We start from the raw sequence: 21,453 nt of genomic DNA, 5'->3' as shown, positions 1-21,453 counted from the left end.
GTAAGTTGATCTAAGCCAGAATGGCAGTAGAGAAATGACCATCAGTGATGGATCAGTCAATAGCACTCCTACTTCTGAATTATAAGCTGCTGGATTCAAATGCCATTTCAAAAGACAAAAACCAAAACTATCACTTCAGCTCAGTACTGTACTAAGGGAGTGCTGCATTGTTGATAGTTGCCCTGTTCTTGTATACCAGTCAATGAAGCTGAAAAAGCGCAACAGGTCAGGCAGCATCCAAGGAACAGGAAATTCGACGTTTCGGGCATAAGCCCTTCTTCCTACCAGTCAATGAAGGTAAGCATGCAGATACAGCAGGTAGTGAAGAAGGCTAATAGCATGCTGGTCTTCATAACAAGAGGGATTGAGTATAGAAGCAAACAGGTTCTTCTGCAGCTGTACAAGACCCTGGTGAGACCACACCTGGAGTATTGTGTGCAGTTCTGGTCTCCAAATTTGAGAAAAGACACTCTGGCTATTGAGGGAGTGCAGCGTAGGTTCACAAGGTCAATTCCTGGAATGGCGGGACTACCTTACGCTGAAAGACTGGAGCAATTGGGCTTGTATACCCTTGAGTTTAGAAGACTGAGAGGGGATCTGTTTGAGGCATATAAGATTATTAAAGGATTGGACACTCTGGAGGCAGGAAACATGTTTCCGCTGATGGGTGAGTGCCAAACCAGAGGACACAGCTTAAAAATACGGGGTAGACCATTTAGGACAGAGATGAGGAGAAACTTCTTCACCCAGAGAATTGTGGCTGTATGGAATGCTCTGCCCCAGAGGGCAGTGGAGGCCCAGTCTTTGGATTCATTTAAGAAAGAGTTGGATAGAGCTCTCAAGGATTGTGGAATCAAGGGTTATGGAGATAAGGCAGCGAGCAATGGCAGAATGCTGTAACGTGTACCATCGTCACTCTTTGCTCCTGACAGTAATGTGCATGTTTAAGTGAATGTTGCCAAATCACCTCAGACTCCCTGAATAAACCCTGAATAAACCCTGAATAAAGATAAAAGCACCATGGAACTGTCTGACACAGGGCTTCCCAAGGTGGAGATTGGAACCCCAATTGGGTACGTGAGCAGAACTGTTTGGGGTCGAGAGCCATGAGATAGAAATGGTTGCAATGGCCCTGTGGCCAAGTTATAACTGTTGTTCTTCAGCTCCAACAGGCTTTGGTTCTCACTGTCCCTGCCGCCCAGTCCGACTATCACAGTTTTCCCTGAGGTGTCATGATGGTTTTAGTACGAGTCATTACCTATGAGAAAGGAGGAAGGAGGAAGGAATTTAGAATGAAAAAGACAACATTTTGGCTGGAAGCTTTAATTACAAAACTGTACCTGACATATGTAAGAATGCTTCGCTCTTCCATAAGCTAATCGACTTGTTCCACAGACCTGGCATTTTCAGTTAAATTTTGTATCTCCAGCATTCACTGTGTAACCCTAATGAAGGGCTTATGCCTGAAATGTCAACTTTCCTGCTCCTTGGATACTGCCTGACCTGCTGTGTGTTTCCAGCACCACACTCTCAACTCTGATCTCCAGCATCTGCAGTCTTCACTTTCTCCACAGAAGGAGCCTTTAGCTCTCTTAGCCTATTTTATCATTCAATGAAATCATGCCTGATTTGGAACCTAACTGACCTTAATACTTTGCCATATGAAAAATCTTATCAATTTTAGATTTAACATTTACAATTGATAGGCATGGTTCCTTTATTTGAATTTCACCTGCAGCAGATGAAGTCTTGTATGAAAAGCCTACATGAAATAAATATAATTTAAACAATAGAAACAATTACTTATTGTAAAGGAGCTCAATGGGCAAAAAAATTTGTTCTCCGGCTAAGGATTTGAGAATGTTGCGACATGGCCTCAGCATAAAGGTGTAGTCAATTAGGACTGAGAGGAGGAAACACTTTTTCTCTTGACTGGTTGTGATGTTTTAGCAATTTGTAATCCAGAAAGTTGTGGATGTTCCATATGTAAAACATTCAAGGCTGATATTTTCAGCTTTTTGGTCTCTCCTGGAATCAAGGATATAGTGTATATGACATAGTGAAGGAGGTTATCTCAGAGTAGAACGAGACCTTGATCAGATGGGCCAATGAGTCGAGAAGTGGCAGATGGAGTTTAATTTAGACCAATGTGAAGTGTTGCATTTTGCTAAGGTGAACCAGGACAGGACTTATACAATTAATGTTAAAGCCCTGGGGATTGTTGCTGAACGGAAGGACCTAGGGGCACAGATGGAGTTGCAGATAGACAGGATGCTGAAGAAGGCATTTGGCAGGTTTGCGTTCATTGGTCAGAACATTAAGTATAGGAGTTGGGAGGTCATGTTACAGCTATACAGGACATTGATAGGTCACTTCAGAATACTGCATTCAATTCTGGTCTTCGGTTAATAGGAAAGATGTTAGGAAACTTGAAAGGTTCAGAAAAGATTCACAAGGAGGTTGTCAGGATTGGAGGGTTTGAACTATACGAAGAGGCTGAATAGACTAGAAGCTGAGGGATGACCTTATAGAGGTTTATAAAATCATGAGGGGCATGGAATAGGGTAAATAGCAGTTGTCTTTTGGAGAAACTAATGATGGGTGAATCCAGAACTAGAGGACATAGGTTTAAGGTTAGAGAGGAAAAATTTAAAAGGAACCCAAGGGGCAACTTTTTCAGGCAGAAGATGGTGTCTATATGGAATAAGCTGCCAGAGGAAGTGATGGAGACTGGTACAATTACAACATTTAAAAGGACATCTGGATAGTTATATGAATAGGGAGGGTTTAGGGGGATATGGGCCAATTGCTGGCAAATGGAACTAAATCAATTTAGCACGCCCAGTCAGCATGGATGAGTTGGACTGAAAGATTTGTTTCTGTGCTGTTTAACTCTATGACTCCATATAAAGTTGGGCATGTTATGATTGTATTGGTCCATATAGACTGCTCCTGCTCCTGTTATGTACTTATGACAATTGGATGGCATGTTGGTTAGCAAAAGGCTGCCAAATTATCAAATGTCAAGTTAAGTTCCCTGAAATACAGAAAACAAATGACATACAATTATAATAGGATCATTAGTTTATTGATAACAGTGTGCTGTGTGGAGTCTGGTGGTGTATGGAGTGTGGAAAATGGCACTGGAAAGCTACGCCAGATCCCGCCCTAGATTCCTTTTGGGCAAATAATTTAGCCTCAGGACACACTGTCCTACCTCAGATGTTACCACCCAACCTTTCCGAAAGCACCCTTGGGGGAGAGAGAGAGAGAGATGTCAACCTAGATCTCACAGGAGCTGTGTGTAGTCTGCTTCACAGTGGGGACACAAAAGATACAAGTCTGTCTATGGAACAGATGTAGGTTTCCCATGCTTTGATTCAGCTGGGATCACGCACAACACACACATAGAGCTATGCAAAAAAAAATAAATCAAACGGAACTTGCTGTCAATTTCACCGCCTCCCTGCGAAATCCTCTGACACTCCAGCCTTGCAGACTGGAAGCTGCTGTCGTTTCTCTTTTACGGTTGCAAGACTGGCATAAGACAGCATTGTCTGATTTTTAGCTAATACCTCGGCGACTTCAGCATCAGCATCTGATTGCTATTACAGGCTGAGGTGGGGGAGGGAGTTGGTGATTATAAGGGGCTGCTCCATTTCCACAAGTCGGAGATGACAGTGTTTCACTGACAGACTGCAATAGGAGGGCAGCGTGTTCCAAAACACACCATCACCATCGCAGCCAAGGGAAAGGGCTGTATGCGAGTGTTTTATTTTCCCCAAGGCAGATGAAGAAATGTGTTAACTGTGCTAATGGTGCCAAGTATTATGCTTCGTTAAAAATGTAATCACCTGCAAGTGCAAAAACAAGTGCAAAGCAATCATGTTGTAATTAGCACAGCAATTAACACCTTTTTTTCCTTGATACCGGTCTGTATTATAAAGAAGTGCATGATTGCCGTACTTAATGCTTTTGACAGACTTGAAGTTTTTTTTATTGTTGTATCATGGAGTATTAATTTCCTCAAATTTAAACTCAGTCATTGCAGTTGATGTAAGTTACCACTGTGCTCAGAACAGCTGCCTTCCTATTTTACCCAATGCACAGAGATTCCCAACTCATTTTAAATAATGTAATGAACCACAAGTAAGTACAGTTAACATTAACAAACTTTAATTACATGTCCCAGAGAAGGCAGAATAGCAGACAGTAGTTGGCATCTTCATGCACCCCAACGTAACATATCTCTGAGATAGTTAACAAAATATATTTGTTTTGTTGTCACCCACAGAGGCTGTAGCACGTCAAACGTGCCAACTTCTGTGCTGTGCCCTTTCTAAAAGACATGCGTGAGTCACAGAACGGCCAACTGAGGGCTACTCTGAGTGGTTCTTCCTTAATATCTTCCATCAGCAAGGTATTTGACAATGGGCGCCACATATTGTATATCGATGCCGAACCTCACCTCAGCAAGCACCCATCAGTAAGAAAGAATGGGAACTCTGATTGTTTGCTGCTTACCCACACTATGGTTCCTGCACACTTTATGACCCAGGAAAACAGAAATCTGCAGTCAGCCTACAGCCCATCTGTCCTAAAGGAGCCAACACAGAATTGACAGGCCAAATGGTCTCCTTCACTGTTGTAGTGACAACATGATGCTAAATAATGGCATCCAGGGTTCACACAGTCATTGAGTAATGTCATTATGTGATAAAAGATGGACTGCTCCATCAGTTCTGCAGTTAAACATTCTGCAAACAACTCTAAACATTAAATCCATGGGAACATGGTGGCTCAGTGGTTAGCACTACAGCCCCACAGCACCGAGGACCCAGGTTTGATTCCAGTCTCAGGTGACTGTTTGTGTGAAGTGTGCACATTCTCCCTATGTCTGTGCAAGTTTCCTCTGGGTGCTCTGGTTTCCTCCCACAATCCAAAGACGTGCAGGTTAGGTGAATTGGCCATGCTAAATTGCCCATAGTGTTTAGGGATGTCGCTGCTCGTTGGATGCTGCCTGAATTGCTGTGCTCTTCCAGCACCACTGATCCAGAATCTGGTTTCCAGCATCTGCAGTCATTGTTTTTACCGTGTTTAGGGATGTGTCAGGCTAGGTGCCTTAGTCAGGGGTAAATGTAGGGTAGGGGAATGGGGCTGGGTGGGTTACTCTTCAGAGGGTGGTTGTGGATTTGTTGGGCCAAAGGGCCTGTTTCCACACTGTAGGGATTCTAATTCTAATCCTACTAACAGAGCTGAACGTGAAAAACCGAGAAACCAAACATTGACTGTTAAATATCATTCCTTAAGCAGTTGGCATTAACAACCAAAGCTGGATAATTGGTCAAGATCATATTGTAACATATGCACACTTTCTAGATGTGACTTTTGTTTCACTATGAACAAAAGGAACATGTTTGAGAGTTAGGCCTTTGGGATTATTTGGGAATTTGTAGAGATGCTAGTCCCCTATAGCTTAGCCAATTAGAATTGACTTGCTAACCAATCAGTGCCCTTTTACCCTGTTGTATTATTTCTTGTAAATCATTTGAAGTTTGGCATTCTTGTATTTCTCCTGGTGACAGCAAGACAAAGAATTTTGGAAACACGACTCTCTTTTCAACACTGTATACAGTGTATGATTCAGTGATAGTATCCCTACCAATGAGTCAGAAGGCCTGGGTTCAAGTCAAACCTGCTCTAGAATGTGTTGTAATATCTCTAAACAGGCTGTTTAAAAATAAAATTGTCAATACAGTGGAGAAACAGGGCATTCAACCTGTACATTCTGTGTGCCATTTATTTATGCTTCACATGATCAAGATCAAGTACGTTTCAGGAAGACAATTGTCACTGACACCACTATCCCTGTAAACTCATCAAACTTCCAAAACTGCTGATCCCTTACCAAAATGGTTCCATGGTTTTAGTGTCAAGCTTAAATTGGAAAGGCTGCAAGTGTTCCCATCGGAGCGAGGGAGATTGAGTGGAGAATTGATACAGGTGGACCAACAGGCTTATATAAGGTCGACAAGGAAAATCTGTTTTGTATTTTTGAACAAGTAAGAACTAGGGAATGTAGATTTAAGATTTTGGGCGAAAAATGCAAGGAGAATATGAGGAAATTTGTCTTTACTCAGTGAGTTGTAATGGCTTAGAAATCACTGCCCACAGGGGAAGTGGAAACAAAATGATTTGTTTGTCAACCAACCTCCTGTGTTCTTAGACACTAGGATTATTACTGCAATACACAAAAAGATTTGATCAATATCTAATTTATTCTTCTTTATAAAATTGTGTAAGTTCTTTGATTACATTAAGTTCTCATGTTGTATCTGTGTAAAATTACTACTTGCCATTCAGTCAATCTTCTCGTAAGAGAGTGCAGGTGATTGGTCTGTTCTCACTTCCTGCCTGTCTATAGACCTGATGTCTTCTTCTAAACATATAACAATGTCCTTCCCTTTTGGTATCAAAGCTCTATTGGCAATCTGCTGAGGCCACTTGATTTATGATCAGTTTTGAAGAATCCATAAATTTGCTGAATAAATCTGTCTGTTGGACATTTCAACATGAAATAATGTTGCAGGGACCAGGGGATTGAGTTTAGGAAAAGGACTCATGAATTGTTCTCCAGGCAGTTGAACTGATCTTAGAGACATAGAGTCATAGATATGTACAACATGGAAACAGACCCTTATGTCCAACCCGTCCATGCCGACCAGTTATCCCAACCCAATCTAGTCCCACCTGCCAGCACCCGGCCCATATCCCTCCAAATCCTTCCTATTCATATACCCATCCAAATGCCTCTTAAGAGTTGCAATTGTACCAGCATCCACCACTTCCTCTGGCAGCACATTCCATCCCCTGTGTGAAAAAGTTACCTCGTAGGTCTCTTTTATATCTTTCCCCTCTCACCATAAACCTATGCCCTCTAGTTCTGGACTCCCCGACCCCAGGGAAAAGACCTTGTCCATTTACCCTATCCATGCCCTATCTATAATTTTGTTAACCACAATAAAGTCACCCTGCAGCCTCCAACGCTCCAGGGAAAACAGCCCCAGCCTGTTCAGCCTCTCCCTATAGCTCAGATTCTCCAACCCTGGCAACATCCTTGTAAATCGTTTCTGAACCCTTTCAAGTTTCACAACATCTTTCCGATAGGAAGGAGATCAGAATTGCATGCAATATTCCAACAGTGGCCTAACCAATGTCCTGTACAGCTGCAACATGACCTCCTAACTCCTGTACTCAATACTCTGACCAATAAAAGAAAGCATGCCAAACGCCTTCTTCACTATCCTATCTACCTGCGACTCCACTTTCAAGGAGCTATGAACATGCACTCCAAGGTCTCTTTGTTCAGCAACACTCCCAAGGACCTTACCATTAAGTGTATAAGTCCTGCTAAGATTTGCTTTCCCAAAATGCAGCACCTCGCATTTATCTGAATTAAACTCCATCTGCCACTTCTCTGTCCATTGGCCCATCTGGTCAAGATCCTGTTGTCATCTGAGGTAACCCTCTTCACTGTCCACTACACCTCCAATTTTGGTGTCATCTGCAAACTTACTAACTATGCCTCTTATGCTTGCATGAAAATCAGTTATGTAAATAACAAAAAGTAAAGGATCCAGCACTGATCCTTGTGACACTCTACTGGTCACAGGCCTCCAGTCTGAAAAACAATCCTCCACCACCACATTCTGTCTTCTATTTTTGAGCCAGTTCTGTATCCAAATAGTTAGTTCCCGCTGTATTCCATGAGATCCCATGGGAGACTGATTAGCAAGGTTAGGTCAAGTTTTGCACCTTCTCTAGTTGGTACATCCACATACTGAATCAGAAAATTTTCTTGTACACACTTAACAAATTCCTCTCCATCTAAACCCTTAAGACTATGGTGGTCCCAGTCTATGTTTGGAAAGTTAAAATCCACTACCATAATCACACTATTATTCTTACAGATAGCTGAGATCTCCTTACAAGTTTGTTTCTCAATTTCACTCTGACTGTTAGGAGGTGTACAATACAATCCCAATAAGGTGATCATCCCTTTCTTATTTCTCAGCTCCACCAAACTAACTTCCCTGGATGTATCTCCAAGAACATCCTCCCTCAGTACAGCTATAATGCTATCCCTTATCAAAAATGCCACTCCTCCTCCTCTCTTGCCTCCTTTTCTATCCTTCCTGTAGCATTTGTATCCTGAAACATTAAGCAGCCAGTCCTCCCCATCCCTGTGCCATTTTTCTGTAATTGCTATGATATCCCAGTCCCATGTTCCCTGTTAGGCCCCTCGCATTGAAATAAATGCAGTTTAATTTATTTGTCCTACCTTGACCCTGCCTGCTCTAACTGTTTGACTTGCTTCTGTTCTCAACTGTATCAGTCTTAGATTCATCCCTTTCCTCACTATCTCCCTCAACCTTACTAGTTTAAATCTTTCCGAGCAGCTCTAGCAAATTTCCCTGCCAGTATATTAGTCCCCTTCCAATTTAGGTTCAATACATCCTTCTTGTACAGGTCACTTCTACCCCAAAAGAGATTCCAATGATCCAAAAATGTGAATCCTTCTCCCATACACCAACTCCTCAACCAAGCATTCAACTGTTCTAACCTCCTATTCCTGCCCTCACTAGCTTGTAGCACCAGGAGTAATCCAGATATTACTACTCTCGAGGACCTCCTTTTTGAATTTCTGCCTAATTCTCTGTAATTTCCCTTCAGACTCTCAACCTTTTCCCTTTCTATGTCATTGGTTCCAATGTGCACAATGACCTCTTGCTGGACTCTCTACCCCGTGAGAACATTTTGCACCCTCTCTGAGACATTCTTGATCCTGGCACCAGGGAAGCAATACACCATTCTGATTTTTCACTGCTGGCCACAGAAATGTCTGTTTATACCTCGGACTAGAGAATCCCCTAACACAATTGATCTCTTAGAAGCCAACGTACCCCTCGTTGCAGTAGAGCCAGTCTGGGCCGAATGGTCTCCTTCAATGCTGTAAATGACTCTACTCTGTATGACTCTTCCTCCTCCCTCCCTTCTCTTGCCCTGCCTTTACACTTACTTGTAAATTATTAATTCCCTCAAGTCTTTCTGATAAAGGACCCTTTTTGAAATGTGAACCTGTTATCTCTCCATAGATGTAGTCAGACCTGCTGGTATTGCAAGCATTTTCAAACTCAAATGGGTGTCCAAAATCTTGCTTGAGCAAGTATGTTTTAGAGCATCATAAAGGAGAAAAGAGACCTTAAGTGGGGGGAAAGGGTTAAGGAGGGGAATTCAGTGCTTACGGTCTTCAACCAAAGACAAGGAAACTAATGTCGGAAAGATCTTAAATCTGGGATGTGCAGGATGCCAGAATTGGAGGAGCGCACTTATCTCAGAAGGCTGCAATGCTGGGGAAAGCCAGAGATAAAAAGAAGAACCAATCAAAGGAAAGAATAGTTATTGACTTGGAGTGTTGACCAAAGTTTGAATCTCTGTTTTGACATGTTGCAAAGCTAAAAATTATAATTTAATCCCAAATGATCAAATTTTGAATTATAATTATATCTAAAAGTAATCAATACATTTTCTTTTGGATTTTACCATATATACAAATTGTCACTGTGATGACAATTAATCCTTTCATTCATTGTTTAAAATTTCTCTCCTGAACATACTCATCGATAGCTTCAATAGTACCACCAGTCATAAAGTCAAAGAATCATACTGCATGGAAACAAACCCTGTGATCCAACTCATCCATGCCAACCCAAGTTTCCCAAATTAAACTAGTCCCACTTGTCTGTTTTTGGCCCTTAGCCCAGTAAAGCTTTCCTATTCATGTACCTGTTCAAATGTTTTTGGAATGTTGTAACTATACTTGCATCTACCACTTCTAGCAGTTAATTCCACACATGAACCACCCTCTGTATGAAAAGGTTGCTCCTCAGGTCCCTTTTAAATATTTCTTCAGTCACCTTAAAAATATGCCCCCTAGGTTTGAACTCTCCCACCCTCAGGAAAAGATCTTTGCTTTTATCTTTTCTATGCCCTTCATGATTTTATAAACCGTTATAAATTCATCCCTTAACCTTCTAATTTCCAGTGAAAAAAAATCTCAGCTTATCCAGTGTCTCCTCATAACTCAAACCCTTCATTCTTGACAACATCCTGACAAATCTTTCCAAAACCCTCTCCAATTTATAACATCCTTCCTATACAGGGTGACCAGAACTGTACACAGTACTCTAAAAGTGGCCTCACCAACATCCGGTACAGCCGCAATCTGACATATTAAGCATATAACCCAGTCATCAGGTTTGAACTTGGGCAATGGCTTCCTGCAGACTATTTGAACACAACAGCTCCACAGTTCAGCTTTATCACCCGATGTGGCGGGGAGAAATCTCAGCCAAATTCCTGGCTAATGTTTTTCCTCAATAATTTGGGGTTTCTCAAAGAAATGAGTTTGACCAACATCAACTATCAACCTAAATCAACTTAGCACAGACTTTTGTTGTCACAATATAGGCTCCAAACCACACTGAACAATAACTTTGCTGACTGATTGACCAGAGATGGCTTTTATTTACTTTGCTCTCAATAAATCTTCTGTGCAGCACCAATGGAAATCATCATAACTGTGCTGACTTATAAAATCAGCTATTCAAATACATCCACTGCTCACTCGAACATGTTTTCTCCACCCTTTATGGCAGTGCATTCCAGATCAGAACAATTTGGCATGGAAGAAGATTTCTCCTCACCTCTGCTCTGGTTCTCTGCCAATTACCTTAAATCCGAGTCCTTTGGTTACCAAATCTTCTGCCAAAGGAAACAGTTTCTTCACACGCTGTCCATCAAAATTAATCAATTTTGAACATGTAAATCATGGTGAATTGGAGAAAATTTGTATCAAATCTCCCCTTCTCTTTCCTGGCTCTAAAGATAACAAACCCCACATTCTAATGTCTCCACATAACTGAAGATGCTCATCATTCCCAATCATATTTCATTATCGAATGTGAAATCAATACAAACTGAAAAACAAATTACAACATGCTCTGACAAGCTCTGGCTCAGTCTAGGTTATGCAGTGAGTTAGCAAGCCATTCTATCTTGCAATGCTGATTGGAGGCTGCAAAAACTGTCACAGTGACTGTCTTTTTATGACACCAGATTGTAGTCTAAGAGATTTATATGGAAGTACAAGCTTTCAGAATGCTGCTCCTTCATTGGGTAGCTAGTGGAGCAGGATCATAGGACACAGAATTTATAGTGAGAGATCAAAGTGTCGTACAACTGATGCGATGAACTGAACAAACCGAGGTTGTTGTTAAGTCTTTAATCACTTAGAATGAGGTTGCAGGTTTCGATTCATTAATATGTAAGTCCCAGAACCTCTTTCAAGTCACTTTCCCAAGATGGCTTAAGGTTTTATAAAGAAAAAGTGACATCTCAGCTCAGCCAATACATTAAAGATGTGAAATTGGAGTCTGTCTGTATTCTGCCTGTCACAAAACAACTCACACACTCTCTCCCTCTTTCACACACATACACTCTCTCTCCTTTCACACACATGCACACACGCACACACTCACACACGCTCTCCCTCTTTCACACACACGCACAATCACATACTCTCTTTCCCCAAATGCGCACACACACATGCGCGCACACGCATATAAATCTAGGGGTGAATTTGCATTTGCAAATTTGTATTTGCAGGTACATTCTATTTTGTTCAAGAAGCACATGCTCTGTAGGCAGTCAGTTCATGTGAGATTTTATCAATTCCTACTTTTGAATATCCTGATTCAAGGTTAGGATACAGACAGACTCTAACCTTACACCTTTAATGCATCGTCTGAGCTTAGATGTCACCTTTTTTCATAAAACCATAAGCCATCTTGGGAAAGTGACTTGAAAGAAGTTCTTGGACTAACATATTAATGAATCGAAACTTCATCCTCATTCTGAGTGATTAAAGACATAACAGCAATCTAGGTTTGTTCAATGCATCACCTCAGTTGTATGACACTTTGATCTTTTACTCCAAATTTTGGATCCTATGATCCTGTCCCACTAGCTACCCGATGAAGGAGCAGCGCTTCTAAAGCTTTTATTTCCAAATAAACCTGTTGGACTATAACCTGTGTGATTTTTAACTTTGTCCACCCCAGTCCAACACCGGCACCTCCACATCATGCTTTCTTATGGGTTGTTTGCTACTTTCATCTCATTTGAGTGCCCAATATTATGCTGACAACAACCTTAAACAGATGAAAAATTACTGATTTGACACATTAAATTTGTTCCTTACTCCACAGACGCTGCTTGATCTGCTGAGTTACTGCAGCATTTCTTATTTATACTTCTAATTTCTAGCAGAACAATGTTTTGCAATCTGTATTGGTTCCATTAGCTGTCTGGAGGAGCAGAGATTGTTCTCCTTAGATCAGAGAAGATTAAGGGAGGAATTAATAAGGTGTTGAAAATCATGAAGAGTCTTGGCAGAGTAAGCAAGGCAATCTGTTTCCAATGGCAAGCTGGTAAGTAACCAGAGGACAGAGACCTAATGTAATTGGCAAAAAGAACCATTGTGAGATGTGAAGAAATTGTTTTAAGCTGGAAATGGTTACACTCTGGAATGCACTGCCTGCGGGGTAGTGGAATCAGGTTCAATTTTCAAAAGGGAATTGGATAAATACTTGAACAGAAATGAATTCACAGCATCCTGGGGAACAAACAGAAGTGTGGGAATGATTCTGCTATCTATTTCATGAAGAACCAGTACAGGCCAATGGGCTGAATGGTTTTCTTCTGTCCTGTAAGGTTCTTCAACCAATAAAATGAAACAGGTCAGAAAAACACTGTTTTTTTTGACATAATCTGTTCTTGAACTTAATGCTACAAGGCTACTGTGGTGTAGTTTCCAGCATATGTGAAGCACATGGCATTATTAGTGCACATCTGCAAAGCACAATGTCGCAAGACAAATCAATTTAGTGAATTAATGTTTTGCCACACGTTCATGGGCCATGTTCACAACCCAAGTACAGATACAAACTGTTCATCACGGCCTTCCGTTTGGAAGGTCCTGTTTCTATACTGGCACTCAATGTGTTACACATGGGGTGTGTGACTGCCTTCCTTGCTGCTTCGCTTCCTGTGATCTCTCGACATTGCTCTGACTACCATATTGTGCGTTAAAGATTTGTCATCACCTCATTCTGTAGTGATGATTCAGATCTATAATTGCCCTGTATATATGTTATATCTTTGTTAAAGTACCTTGAGGAGGAGCAGGCCCATAACCTGAAGGATATCAAAGCATTAACAAAGGGATCGAAAGTGAAATGTGTTAATCTTGGACTGCAATACAAACTCCAAACTGACAGTAAACCACAAGAAAACAATATGCTTCTTCAGTAAGTGCAAATTCTGTATATTGTAGCATTGTGAGCACATTAACATTGTATCTCACTAACTAAATGCCCTATCTAGGCACATCTGACAATAAATCATTTAATTGCACAGTAAAATCTAATCATGGCAAATTGCAAATGTTTTGCAGTAGTCATTTTATCTATTTTAATACCCAAACTATTTCATTTAGCTACAGAAATATGAATCAGTTTATTAGTCACAGATATAACGTACCTCCATTAATTAAATAAGTATATTTGCTCATACTCATCTGCTTTTATATTCCAATTGAAAAGGTTTGTGTCTTTTTTGTGCGAGGTGTTAAAATTAGTTGATCCAGGCTCTATTTATTCAAATGCAATATGCAACTTGTTTTAAGGTCAGCTTCAATAGTTCTAGATTGTATAATTTACACTGCTCAATGTGTAATTCCTTGATAGAATATGTAGAACTAGTATAGAATGACAATGTTGTGTACTGTTTCTGCCATCTTGTAATCTGGTATGATTCATTAAAACTTGATCCTTTATTTGTGAGCTTTAGGTAATCTTTGCAAACATTATTTTTCTTGATCCCTCAACAAGTAATGGGATCTGTACTGGTGTGATTGTTAGGGAGGTGTCAACCTCACTAGCAACATCAAGACTAAAGAAATTCATCATGCAAAAAAAATGATGTTATAACATTTTAAATGAACTTTTGAATATTGGCTAATAGCACTTACTGCTGGGTTGCAGTAATTTTCATTTTTACTGTATCTAATGACTTTCTGATGGCTCGAAGTCTCTGTAGGGACACTAAATGATTACAATAAGGATGAGCGATCTTTGTAGTATATGACTGATTGGTACGATAATATGCAGTCAATGCTGTAAGCTGTTACAGGCAATCAATTATATCACTGTGTGGGACTCCAATACATACTTCATTCACAGTTTGTCAACTGGGATTATGATATTACATTATGGCACTTAATTTTACTTAACATTCAACTTAAATTATAAACAACAGCTAAATAGTTAATACATTTGGCTACAAGGCATCTTTCTGGATAAAGCCCTGTCTAATCATGAGGACTTTTTTGCCTGCAATTTATTATAATTTCCAAGCGAAGTGTCCTATTAAAGGATGTCAGAAAAGTTCCTAAAATTTCAAAGATCCAATTTCCAAGAACCAACAGGACAGATTATGATATGCACTATATCAATGAGTAAATGTTGTAACATTAATGGATCTAGGACCTATATTCTAAGACAAGAATGGTACAACATTTTAGAGCTTCATGTGCAAGTTTAGATTAATAACTTTAAAATACAGCGAAAAAGACATTTCACAACATATCATAACCCGACAAAATAAAAACAGTTTTAATTATTATGTTCATTTTTCTATCACAAAAAGCTTATATCTTTACATTGGGTAATCATTGCAACTTTTAGTTTTGTAATATACCATCTTTAATGATGGTAAAGTGCTTTGAGTCAAATTAAAGTCTGCATAATCCTAATCTGAGCAAACTCCTGGCAAAATTTATACACGTCACCAAGTCTTCCTTTTACTCCTTTATATCATCAATAATGGCACAGCCAAACAATGTGAATCGATAAGATCCTTTTTCGATAGAAGGATTAATCCAACTATTGGGCATTAGACGTTCAATGCACCCAGTTTACAGCCCACACCATCCTTAAATAATTACACTTAATCTCTGAAAATCTGGGAGTGCCACAACTCAGATACACAGACCTTCAGTTCTGAGGAAGGGTCACTGGATCCGAATCGTTAACTCTGACTTCTCTTCACAGATGCTGCCAAACCTGCTGAGCTTTCTCAACAACTTCTGTTTTCATTTCTGATTTACAGCATCTGCATTTCTTTCAGTTTCTACATGGACTTTCATATTTGATTGTCTGATCTGCCGTCTTTTTGACTGAGGAGCAACAGAAGTGGCAGCTTGTAACGTTTACACATACACCAAAGGTTGTCAACTCCGATTGGAAAAAATCTCAAGAGGGTTCATTGTGGAATCTCTCACCTCCAGGTGAATGGTCTTTTGGGTTCGGCAACCTGGTTGATCCTGCCAGTAGCATATGCTTGTCTCAAAGATTAAGCCATACATGTCTAAGTTTTCACGTACGGTACAGTGAAACTGCGAATGGTTGATTTAAACCAAGCTCCTGTAGGCTTGCAATTGGTCACCTAACACATCCATCCTTGAACATACCTCATTCACACAACATGGTCTTCAGTCGCCCAATTAGATGATTTTGACTGGTGATCTACTTTCCTCATATAACCTTTTTTTATCATTAATAAACAAAAGTGTTCAAAGCAAATAAAAACATATCACAATATTTTTGAGATCCTGAGGCGTATTTTCTATTGTTGCTCACCATAGTGCTCCGAGATTAATGTTAAATTCCTGGACACTCTAGGACAATTCCTACCTGTTATATTTCCTTCAGAGGCAAAATAGGTCTTTTATTATATTCCAGAGGCTTCATTTACTGTCACCACAGTCATATTCCATGGAGTTGTGTGACCTGTGACATAACAGGCAGTGGACACCTCAGAATATGTGGAATATGATACTATTTTATCATACTTATATCTATAGATTTTAGTATTTAGGTGCAAAAGACTATCAGACAAGAGCAATTTTATGTTCTAATACTTCATAATAGATTAAGGTTATTTACTGTTGCAGCCTAGTGACCCCCTGAATTGTTGACCCAGAAGAACATTTGTTAAGCAAAGGTTTTTCGGGATATGGGCCAAAGGCAGGTATATGAAGTTCAGCCACAGATCAAGCATGTCCTCATTGAATGGCAGAACAAGTTTGACGTGTTGAATGGCATTCTCCAGTTCCTATGTTCCCAGGAGCTCTCAGAAACAGCCCTCATTGTCTCATTTGCTACCCCACATCATGAGCTGGATGGCAAGCTGGGCAGTAGCAATAGCAGAGAATGGGGCAGTGAGGGGAGTGTTAAGTGGATCAGCAAAAGGAGCAGAAAACAGGGTGGCAAGGGAGAGAGGTAACAACACCAGATGCACAAGATGTCAGCGCACCACTTTCCACTCCAGTGTTGGTGCACAGTGATGACATAAGCAGTACCAGCTTCCTGGTCCAGTGCATTGAAAGCAAAATCAAGATTCCCAAAGTCCAGTTGATGAAGGATAAAACTGGAGCCAATTTTTACATATTGTTATCAGTTTGCACAATTACATTTTGCAAGGAAGCTCCTCCTAATCCAAACAGTTACAATTTATGTCTGTATCTATTTATAGGGGCAATTCTGTTTCACGCAGAGGGTGGTGTGTGTATGGAATGAGCTGCCAGAGGAAGTTGTGGAAGCTGATACAATTACAACATTAAAAGGTATCTGCAAAGAAATATGAATAGGAAGGGTTTAGAGGGATACGGGCCAAATGGGACTAGATTAGTTTAGGATATCTGGTTGGCATGGATGAGTTGACCAAAGGGCTTATTTCCATGCTGTACATCTCTATGACTCTATGACTCTCAGTGAATTTCTAGTTAATGCCTATCACTTGCCCACAATTAATCACAACTCATATCCAATTAACGTTTTAGTCCTGTGCCATACATTTTATTGTTCATTGGAAAATTGTGATCCTGTTATTCTGGACTGGTGGCGTGGCTGTTAATTGTCTTGGCTCCAAATTTAAGACAAGAAGTAAAATGTAAACAACACTGTGGAAGTGCATGATGGTTTTACTTTGGCTGTAGTGCAAAAAGAGTTTGACTACACCTTAACAATCAAAACAAGGATAATAGGGGAGATGGTGATACTTGTCTTCCAATTATCTCATTTGTCGCTGGGCACAGCTAACGGGAAATATGTGGGTTTAATGCTATACATTTCTTCGGAGTGGCCATACTTTCTAAAAGGAGTAAAGATTCAGTAAGTCTCGAAATTTCATTGTGAGCAGAGCTTGCTTCTCAAACCTGGAAGCATGTAAACTATGGGGAGGACAGCGTAGAACTCAAAAAAAGGCATCGATGAGTTGGTGAAGTAAGCAAATAGATGTCAGATGAAGTTCAAAATGAGGAAGTGAGAGGAAGTGTTTGACAGGAGGAACATGCAGCTCGGTAGGACAAATATAGGTGTAGACTGTTTTCTAAACAGGGAAAGGCTTCAGAAATCTGAAGCACAGAGGAACTTGGGAGTCCTGGTTTACGATTCTCTTCAGGTTACCATGGATGTGAATGACAAGTAGGAAGGCAAATGCAATGTTAGTATGCATTTCAAGAAAACAGGAATAGATATGTACTTCTGGGGTTGTGTAAGGCACTGATCAGTAGAGTATTGTGTAGAATATTGTGAGTAGTTTGGGCTTGTATCTAAGGAAAGGCATGCTGACATTGGAGAGAGTCCAGAGGAGGTTTGCGTGAATGATCCCAGGGATGAAGGGCTTGTCATATAAGGAGCGGTTGAGAGCTCTGGTTCTGTACAGAAGAGCATTTAGAAGAATGAAAGGGGAAATCTGATTCAAACTTACTGAATACTGCGAGACCTCGGTGTAATGGATATGGACAACATGTTTCCACCAGTAAGAGAATCTAAGACTCGAGGGCATAGTTTTCAGAGTGAAGGGACGACCCTTCAGAACTGAGATGAAGAGGAATTTGTTTAGCCAGACAGTGGTTAATCTGTAGATCTTGTTCCCACAGAAGGCTATGGAAGCAAAGACAGAGATAGATAAGTTCTGATTAGTAAGGAGATCCAGGATAATGAGGAGAAGGCAGAAGAAACAGTTTGAGAAACATGTCAGCCATGATCAAATGGGAGAGCAGATGTACTGGCCCCAAATTGCCGAATTTTGTTTCTATATCTTATCGTCTTATGGGCAGTCAATAAAAAATAAGGGGTTCCGTTTTTCAGCGATGGATGGACAAAGGGACTTGGTGTATTTGGATCATTGAAAGTGGCAGAACAGGTGGAGAAAACATTTTAAAAAGTGTATAGTATCTTGGGCTTTGTTAATATTGACATAGAGGATAAGAGCATGGAAGTTACACTGAGTTTATACAAAATAGTTGTTAGACCATAGCTGTATGGATCTGGGTGTCACAATACAAAAAGGATGTGAAGATATTGGAAAGAGTGCAGAAGTGGTTTATAGTGTGGGAACGCTATGATGACATAAGCAGCACCAGCTTTCTGGTCCGGTGCATTGAAAGCAAGCTCAAGATTCCAAAAAGCCAGTTGATGAAGGATAAAACTGGAGCCAATTTGTACACACTGTTATCAGTTTGCACAATTACATTATGTAAGGAAGCTCCTCCTAACCAAAACAGTTACAATTTATGTCTGTATCAATTTTTACAGTGGCAGTTCTGTTTCACGCAGAGGGTGGTGCATATATAGAATGAGCAGCCAGAAGAAATGGTGGAAGCTGTTTCAAGGATGAGGAACTTTAGTTATGAGGATAGATTGGAAATGTTGGGACTTCTGTCTTTACAGAGAAGGAGGCTGGGTGGAGATCTAATAGGTTTTCAAAAAACATGAAGGGACGGGACACAATAGAACATTAGGAACCATTCCTCCTCAATAAAATTGATCAAGAATGAGAGGGCATTGATTTCAAGCAATGTGCAAACCAGCAAATGTAAGGTGAGAAAAAAAATACAATGAATGGTTTGTGTTTGCAATATAGTCTGTGAAAATGTGGTGAAGTCACATTCAATTGTGCCATTCAAGGCATCAAATGAATATTTGAATACAAACAATGTGCAAGGGTCAGCCAACTGCTGTTCAACTTTGATTTTGTCAGTCATGTTTGTTACTTCTCAACATCAGTTATCTGAAAGAATAATAGGATGGTTATGGTCGGGAAATTTAACTTTCCAAACATAGACTGGGACTGCCAGAGTCTTAAGGATTTAGATGGAGAGGAATTTGTGAAGTGTGTACAAGAAAATTTTCTGATTTGGTATGTGGATGTACCTACTAGAGAAGGTGCAAAGCTTGACCTACTCTTTAGGAAATAAGGCAGGGCAGGTGACTGAGGTGTCAGTGAGGGAGCACTTTGGGGCCAGCAACCATAATTCTATTAGATTTAAAATAGTGATGGAAAAGGATAGACGTTTTCCATCTAAAAATTGAAGTTCTAAATTGGAGAAAGGCCAATTTTGACAGTATTAGGCAAGAACTTTCAAAAGCTGACTGGGGGCAGATGTTCGCAGGTAAAGGGACAGCTGGAAAATGGGAAGCCGTCAGAAATGAGATAACGAGAATCCAGAGAAAGTATATTCCTGTTAGTGTGAAAGGAAAGGCTGGTAGGTGTTGGGAATGCTGGATGACTAAAGAAATTGAGGGTTTGGTTAAGAAAAAGAAGGAAGCATATGTAAGGTATAGACAGGATAGATCGAGTAAATCCTTAGAAGAGTATAAAAGAAGTAGGGAAATCAGGAGGGCGAAAAGGGGACATGAATTCAGGAGAATTCACAGGGTTTTTACAAATGCATTAAGGACAAAAGGGTAACTAGGGAGAGAATAGAGGCCCTCAAAGACCAGCAAGGCGGCTTTTGTGCAGAGCTGCAGAAAATGGGGGAGATAGTTAATGAGTATTTTGCAACAATATTGACTGTGGAAAAGAATATGGAAGATATCGACTGTAGGGAAATAGATGGTGACACCTTGCAAAATGTCCATATTACAAAGGAGGAAGTGCTGGATGTCTTGAAGTGCATAAAGTTGGATAAATTCCCAGGACCTGATCAGGTGTATGCTAGAACTCTGTGGGAAGCTAGAGAAGTGATTGCTGGGCCTCTCGCTGAGATATTTGTATCATCGATAGTCACAAGTGAGGTGCCAGAAGACCGGAGATTGGCTAACATGGTGCCACTGTTTAAGAAGGATGGTAAGGACACGTCAGGGAACTATAGACCAGTGAGCCTGACGTCGGTGGTGGGTAACTTGTTGGAGGGAATCCTGAGGGACAGGATGTACTTGTATTTGGAAAGGCAAGGACTGATTAGGGATAGTCAACATGGCCTTGTGTGTGGAAAATCATGTCTCACAAACTTGATTGAATTTTTGAAAAAGTAACAAAGAGAACTGATGAGGGCAGAGTAGTAGATGTGGTCTATATGGACTTCAGTAAGGCATTCGACAAGATTTCCCATGGGAGACTGATTAGCAAAGTTAGATCTCACAGAATACAAGGAGAACTAGCCATTTGGATACAGAATTAGCTCAAAGGTAGAAGACAGAAGGTGGTGGTGGAGGGTTGCTTTTCAGACTGGAAGCCTGTGACCAGTGGAGTGCCACAAGGATCGGTGCTGGGTCCTCTACTTTTTGTAATTCATATAAATGATTTGGATGCAAGCGTAAGGGGTGCAGTCAGTAAGTTTGTAGATGACACCAAAATTGGAGATGTAGTGGACAGTGAAGAGGGTTACCTCAGATTACAACAGGATCTTGACCAGATGGGCCAATGGGCTGAGAAGTGGCAGATGGAGTTTAATTCAGAGAAATGTGAAGTGCTGCGTTTTGGGAAAGCAAATCTTAGCAGGACATATACACTTAATGGTAAGGTCCTCGGGAGTGTTGCTGAACAACGAGACCTTGGAGTGCAGGTTCATAGCTCCTTGAAAGTGGAGTCGCAGGTAGACAGGATAGTGAAGAAGGCATTTGGTATGCTTTCTTTTATTGGTCAGAGTATTGAGTACAGGAGTTGGGAGGTTATGTTGCGGCTGTACAGGACATTGGTTAGGCCACTGTTGGAATATTGTGTGCAATTCTGGTCTCCTTCCTATCGGAAAGATGTTGTGAACCTTGAAAGGGTTCAGAAAAGATTTACAAGGATGTTGACAGGGTTGGAGGATTTGACCTGTAGGGAGAGGCTAAACAGGCTGGGGCTGTTTTCCCTGGAGTGTCCGAGGCTAAGGAGTGACTTTATTGTGGTTTACAAAATTACGAGGGGCAGGGATAGGGTAAATAGACAAAGTCTTTTCCCGATGGTGGGGGAGTCCAGAACTAGAGGGCATAGGTTTAT

Source organism: Hemiscyllium ocellatum, chromosome 4 (assembly GCF_020745735.1).
Source record: "Hemiscyllium ocellatum isolate sHemOce1 chromosome 4, sHemOce1.pat.X.cur, whole genome shotgun sequence".
NCBI classification, from domain to species: domain Eukaryota; kingdom Metazoa; phylum Chordata; class Chondrichthyes; order Orectolobiformes; family Hemiscylliidae; genus Hemiscyllium; species Hemiscyllium ocellatum.
The sequence above is the reverse complement of the archived record's forward strand: the minus strand, read 5'-3'. Positions refer to the sequence as shown.